Source organism: Corvus kubaryi, unplaced genomic scaffold (genome assembly GCF_017639235.1).
Source record: "Corvus kubaryi isolate FWS band 111438036 unplaced genomic scaffold, C.kubaryi_AGA036_p1.0 split3-73, whole genome shotgun sequence".
NCBI classification, from domain to species: domain Eukaryota; kingdom Metazoa; phylum Chordata; class Aves; order Passeriformes; family Corvidae; genus Corvus; species Corvus kubaryi.
In genome coordinates, this window is record NW_024582091.1 from 44166990 (window position 1) to 44174508 (window position 7519).

Below are 7519 nucleotides of genomic sequence, written 5' to 3' on the forward strand. Positions count from 1 at the left end.
CCCCCCGCGGTTTCCCAGTTGTGTGCTGTCGTGTAATTTTTAACACTTCACTTTAAAAGTTCTTAAATACAGCATCAGACATCTCTGCTGTGCATTCTCCAGGTGAAATAAAATACAGTCTCCCTGTCCTGGTTTCAGCTGGAATAGAGGTAATTTTTTTCCTGTGCTGGTACAGTGCTGTGTTTTGGATTTAGGATGAGACTGCTGATAACACACTGTTGTTGCTGAGCAGTGCTTACTCTAAGGCAAGGACTGCTCGGTTTGCCATGGTCTGCCACTAAGGAAGTGCACAAGAAGTTGGGGGGGAGCATGGCCGGGATAGCTGATGGAAACTGGCCAGAGGGACATTCCATACCAAGGAACTTCATGGCCAGCATAAAAACTGTGGGAAAATGGCTGGGAGGGACCAACTGCTGCTCGGGCACGGGCAAGTCATTGGCTGGTGGGTGGTGAGCAACTGTATTGTGTTTCTTGGGATTTATAGCTCTTTGTCTTCTTATTATTACTATTATTATCATTATCATCATTATTATAATGCTTTACTTTGTTTCAATTATTAAACTGTCTTAACCCAGGATTTTTACTTTTCCCCCCCCTGATTTTCCTGCCCATCCCACTGAGGGGCAGGGGGATGGAGTGAGCAGCTGTGTGGGACTTAGTGGGCCCAGTGTACTGGGGTTAAACCACATCACTCCTGTTGGCAGATATTTTAATTGCATGAGTGTGTCTAGGTTCAAAATAGCCTTAGAGAGGGTATTTTTCTCTTTATTCTTTTCACAGAGAGGATTCTGTGACAAATGTCCTCCCATCAGCAGGATTTTGGAAATGTGCAGGGAGAAATCTCAGGCCTTTCTAGGGTGTCAGCACCTTGTGCTGAGTGAAAAGATAGGAAACTCCTACAGTCAGTATCCTGAGCCCTGAAATAATACCTTTTGAAAACAAGTACTCAAGGCAAGAAAGGCTCAGTCTTCTCTCGAGCAGGATCACTAGGTGGTAATGGTATCACCAGTATGTTTGAAAGGTTGGATCATTCATCCCAGAAGAGGGTCACAGAAATTAACCTCTTCCTCTGCCCAAGGAGGGATCCAAATCCATGTCAATTTGAATATCCCCCACACCAGGAGCTGTATAGCAATTCAAGAAGGAAGACATTCCACCTCTCTTGAAGAACATGGGAGGAAGCAATTGTGTCGTTTCTTGTTAGCAATGGGAAGCCATTTTTTCTTGTCTCTGCTCTCAGTCCTGGTTATCTAATTTATTCACAAATGCAAATGCTACCTGCAGTGGAGAAAATGACACCTCCTCTTGATGTCCTGTAGGAGAACACTGCTTCCAGCATACAATTTGTGGAGAGATCAGACTTGTTGGTGTATATGAGACATTGTCAGCATAGACAAATTGATAAAGCCCTTAGGGGGATTTAGGGGAAAAAAATTGTTTCTGGGTCTTAGTCAGACTGAGACATAATTGAGGTATATCTCCTGCCAAGACTCAGATGTTGCCAAATCTGAATTTATCTTTTTCATCATTTAAATAACCCAGTTCCACACACCCCATACCTCCAGATATTGAAGAACTCTTTTCACCAAAGTGTTATTTTTTCTTTTAAGAAAGGACTAGGAAGCATAGAAGACAAAGATGTTCCACAATAAAAGTTGTACAACAATGTTAAAAACCCCTCCATACTATTACAGTTTGAGAGAGTAGAAGCACTTAAAAAAACCAAGCATAAGCTCAGGGCTAATCCAAGGATGGTAGCAAACCTTTGCTTCAGCTGTTACCAGTGAAGATGATGTAGAACAGGATGAGCAGGTGGACATAATGTCTCAGGAACATGGATATGCTAAACTGTAAACTGCTATCCGTGATTTGGGAACAGAGAATTTAATTACTGAGAAAGAGAAAAAAAAACCAACTAGAAATGAGAATAAAGTTTCTCATAATTGGAGAGTTGAAGCTCTGAAAGTCTTTTCAATACCAGCAAAGGCCCAAACCTGGCCATTTATAGGAGCTTAATAAATTGGTGAAGGGGATTAAGGACTGGACTGAAATAAGCCTAGATATTCTTAGTAGTTCCAGGTTCATCTTTTTAAACCAGGGAACAGAGAGTCAACAAAGTCCCTCAGAGGCTAATCACAATGACCTTTCTGTGGAACCAAAAATACTGCTAGAATAGAAAAAATTTTCAGCCAGATCAAATGATAAGGCAGACAAAGCCAAATTTTGCTTCCAGTTCTTCAGATTTCACATTACATATGGGTGAAGTTCCCAGTCTTGGCTGTAGTCTATAATTAATATGTTTCAAGCAAATTTTGGACCATCTCCTTATTTCCTGCATGGTCACATAGAGGCACAAGTCCTCAAAATGAGTGGGAACATTTTGTTACATCTGACTCAAAAATGGATGCTGACAGCAATCCTCCATGTCCTGTCCTGCCACTCTTACAGCGAGAAGCCCGTAGTGCCAGACCGTGAGGCTGCAAAGCCAGGGAAGCAGTAAAGTCTCACATGCAGTGATGAGAATGATGCCTCTTCTGCAGCGAGTGCTTCCCCTTTCTGCCAAAGCAATGCCACAAAAATGCATTTGAAACAGAAGTTTCCTTGCACTAGCACTTGGGCACATAGCCAAAATGCGGTTCTCTTAGTTTCTGTCCTGGTGCATCAGGAAAAGTGAATTATGGTGCTTGCATCTTTTTTTTCCCCATAGAGCTGCTGGAAAATGTGGGCTCTGTTGCTGGAAGGGCAAGTGTTCTGAAAGATAAAGCTGGTACTGCTCAAGCTCCCTGGAATACTTTCAGGTCACTGTAAACAACCTGATCTTACTTTGAATTGATTACTCAAGATTAATAACATTTCAGCAGGTAGGAACACCATAGGTAGAATGACCATGTGGACCTGGTAGCAATCCTGCAGGGATAATACCAGAAATTTGTATTTTGCTTTGAGGTTATTTTCTTTTAAAAAATTATTTCAATAAAAGAAAACCCTTTTACAGGGAAACCAAAATAATCAAGAGATCTGTCAAGGCTTCTTGATTTTCTCTCTTTGAAGATAAATAATCTGCTTTTATGGTCATATACAAAGTCTTCTCCTAGGTTACTTCAGCCCATTGGAGACACTGACAGTCTCTGAAAACAGCCAAAGGGACAGGAGGCCAGCTTTAATCATTTGCAGGTAATACATTGTACAACATAGAGAGAGTGGGGAGAATAATTCTACATGAGAAGTAAAAAGTACTCTATTCCTTACAATTACCCATCTTCAAAGGAAATAAAGGCTTTGGTGGTATAAAAAAAGTAAGAGTGGTGCTGTAGTTATGCCATATTTGCTGTATCCTGTGTGAATTAATTTCATTCAAGTATGAACTGTGCTTGTGGGTTTCTAATTTACATTATGTCTCTGAACTATTTTTTATAATGCCTTTTGAGAAGATCTTGGGGTTTTAGACAAATTGAATATTGTTTTCTCTTTCATAGAGATCATCCGGAGCCAGTCAATGATGCAGTTTTTTATAGCCCTTTTAAAATTTCATTTTATTTTTAGAGTGTAGAACTTTTTTTTGATTAGTTGGAGCCTCTTCTTTTGCAGAGACACATTGTTTGAGAAATTACAAGTGGTTTCACATAAACATTCAGGAAGGATCAGAGACTGGGAAAGCTGTAGAGGCTGTAGGAAAATCTGAGGCTGGAGCATAGCACTGTGATGCAATGCAATAGATCACAGCACATATCAGATTAAGTGGAAGAGCTACTTGCTGTTCAATATATCACACGCCTTTGCCATGCTTGCGGCTTTGGGAAGGGAAGGGAAGGGGAGAGCTGGGAGCTGCATTTGCAGCAGAACACAGCAGCAACAGCAAGAAACAAATTTGCTGTGCTCAGCCATGACAGAGCAATGCTGCTGCTTCCCTGGGCAGAGGACAACTGTCTGCTGCCTCTCACAAAATGCAAGCCCTCCCATGTGGGCTCCAACACCAAGCTTCAAATTGCCAAACTCTCTGACTCTAAGGACCGGGAAATGGAAGCCTGAAGCCTGACTCCACTGAGGGTTTTTTCCTCTCTCATGGACATCCCCAGACTGAGGACCACAGAGAGAGTCTCTGCAGAAGACAAACTTCATTTGTTGCAACTTTGTGACAGTCACTATCCACCACTCTCCATCTACAGCATATGGCTCTCTCATCCGTTTTCTCTTGCTTCTGGAGGCTACATTGTTCCCTGCTGTAGAAAAAGTTGTCTGTGACAAGGACAGCAAGTATGCTGTCATAGGTGTCTGGCTAGTTACTTCTATAGGTCTCATAGTGTGCTCTCTGGTATCAGGAATAGTAGATAGCCTGGTTTAAAAAAAAAAAAAAATTACGGAGGCACAGGAAGCTGCCTCGCTGGGGCTTTTGAGGCCAGGTGTGTGAGTTGGGCAGCTCGAGAGCAGTGCAGCTCTGTTCGCATGGTGCTACATGCATGTAAATCAATCCAAGTAATCCAGTGCCGTCACACAGATCTACCTTAGATGTCTCTGCACTTAAGGCAATCTGTACCTTTGATAATCTTCCCAAAAACAATAAGGAGCTATTGAGAGTAAGTCGTACAGTAATCCCCAAAGCAGACCAACCCAGGGGTGTCACAACCCAGTTTGTGGAGGAGGAACAAGAACTTCAAAGCCCTGCAGAAGGCTTTGGGCAAGGCAGTACCTGGTTTCAAGGCTCCCTGTTGCCTGGTGGAACCCTCTGCCCTGAGGAGGGATGCAGGCCTGCTGGTGGCTCGGGGGAGCAATGGATGTCAAAGTGCAGGAGTTGGAGACTCAGGCTGCCATCAGGACCTGCTAACATAGTAAATGCTAATCAAGGCGGTGTATCTGAAGATGCTGTTGGCAAAGTATTTCAGTTCTTTTGTTCATTTGGTGCCCGTAGTAATTTGTCTAAAGCTTGAAGTTTGCCATATGGTAATTTTTGCATAGCTAACAAGAACTAACCCAAGTCCTCTATGTCCTGTAGCTCTCTTTCTGTGGTTAGTTACCCCAGAAACACTATCTTCCAAATGTAGTTACTAGACAGCCTCCAAAACACAGGAGATTCACAGTACACAAGCACAACATAGACTAATACTTACTAGTGGGATGAGTTAAAACGTTTTTTATCACAGTATGGAATTCACCGGATTTCTTCAAATAACCACTCATTGTTGGTCTGTTTGGTCCCATTGGAGTAATCTGTGAAACTCCCATTAACTAAAAAAGGAGCACATAAAAAAAGCTGTTTACCGCTCACACTCCACTTACCTTCTGAAGTAAGTGATGCTCATACATGCTCAAGTCTATGGGATCAGTATCTCCACAAGCAGGAGTCTTTCTCTGAAGCAAGTGTGTTAAAAAACTGCCACACTTTACTCACTCTTACTTGGTTCACAGTCAGAGGCAGGTTTTTTTTCTTCTATCAAAGAGTGAAAAGAGCTGTCAGAAGTAGCAGCACCATTTTCCATCTGCAATATATATGCTCACTTCATTGCTGCAGAACCCCAGATAGTACCAACCTAAGCCATAGCTCAGCTGAGTCTTTCACTGCAAACAATACACCATGGGCTGGAGGGGCTTTTCTGCACAGAGGAAAAGAGCATCTGGTGGCTGCTTTACAGGAGGACCACTGCACCTTCTTTATCACACTTCTACACCTGTGAGCTCTCTTCATTACTTCATCTTCCTCTCTTTAGATGCAAGTTATTATGAATTGTTAAGGAATATTGCATAATGTCTTCTACTAATAAGAATTTACCCACAGATGGAACCCGGTATTAGATGAGGCAATGCTATCTATCTGCTCTGACAGGTTTATTAACTGTGAGCAATTTTGTTATGCACTTGATGCAGTTTTATCTTCTAGTAGCACATACAATTGCAGAGGATCACTCAACATCATATTTGGATTGCGAAATCTTTGGGCTGAGACCATCTCTTTTATAAGCAGAGCCTAATGCACTAGGGAGCTCTTTTAGTCTGTGTCCTCCAGATACTTCTGGAGGATGGAAATTCTAAATCCACAAGGCTGAGTTTTTCCTGAAACCTTCCACTCCATAAAGTTGGTATAATCCACTTGGTGTTGTGCCAATTGCTTTACAAAGTTAAATCTTTGTACTTTTACTACAAAAGCTCAAGGAAAAATTAGAACTACATGTCCAAGGAGAAACACAAACACACAGACACATATCCAGGTGTTTACAGAAATACTGAGCTGAGAAAACTCAGCTGCTGCCTGTCTCTGAAGTCCACAGTCATAGAATCTTCTGTTGTCAGACCACCAACCACCTACATCACTCCAGTCCTACTACCAGTTTCCATCAGTGCATCCAATCATTGCCAGCTGGGTGCAGACCAGGTTCCCCCATCGCCTCACTCTTAGGTGAGCTCTGCAGTGGCAGGCACAGGGAGATGAAGAGATAAACCAGTGAGGTCCTCGGTTCCAGGAAAGGAACCAGAATGAAGAATCACAGCAGGAAGAGGTACTTCAGCTGCTGAAACAACGTAAAATCCTGCACCAAAGGAGCACGGCTTGTTCTCATGTGGGCTCTTACTGCAGTGGTCTCCTTACTGCAGCAGTTAGAAATTTTCCATGTCTCAGTTCTCTTCAAGGCACAGGAGACAAGTGTTGAGCTCTGAGCAGGCTGACGTAGCCAGAGGGGGCAGGATTCAGCTCCTGAGACCAAGCCACAGACGTAACACATCACTGCCCCCATCCTGCTTTTCACAGCCCTGCTGGCTACACATAGCTCAGGGAAGATCCGCATCTCAACGACTCAGCACGGATACTTCTTTGGCTCCTGGGAAGGGCTGGTCACCTTAATGTAGGGGTGGAGAGCTCCACAACTGGAGGAACAACTAAAATCAGGTTTTGCCATCTGTGGCCACATGTCTTTGTACCACTGTTTTATGCCTTTGGAGAGTTCAGCCCCAGCTCTGCTCAGCTGTTAGTGCTTTAACAGATCTTCCAGCCCTGTGAATCAAATTGTCATTGAATCTAGTAATTTCAAATCAGATCAAGCATGAGTCTTGAAATTAAAATATATACAATCAATGGAAGTACTTTACTATTGTGCTCTTGGGATTATTTCAGAGATGCAGTTACTGATTTCCATCAGCTGAGGCTGACTGGATTTACTAAAGAATTTTGTTGTTTTAAAACTGTTGCCACACATAAGATCCAGCTAAACAATCCTCCAGATCATAATTTTTATCAACTTTGGAGTATTTTTTGTGCCACACCCTGAAGCACATCTACCATTCTGCAATGCAAAGGGCTGGTGCTGATGCCATGATGGTTTTTTTTTTTGCCTTTTCTTTTTATATACCTTTCATGTATTCTCAGTGCCCTTAGCATGCATACTTGTGATTCTTTAAGTGTGATATCTTAGCATACTCCTGGTATTCTACTAGGCCAGAAGACCAAACATCCTAAAGGCCTCACAGCTGGGGGCCAGAAAGCCTTCCGCTATCTTGAGAAAGCAAGGCTCCTCTAGAACAGATCCTGTAAACT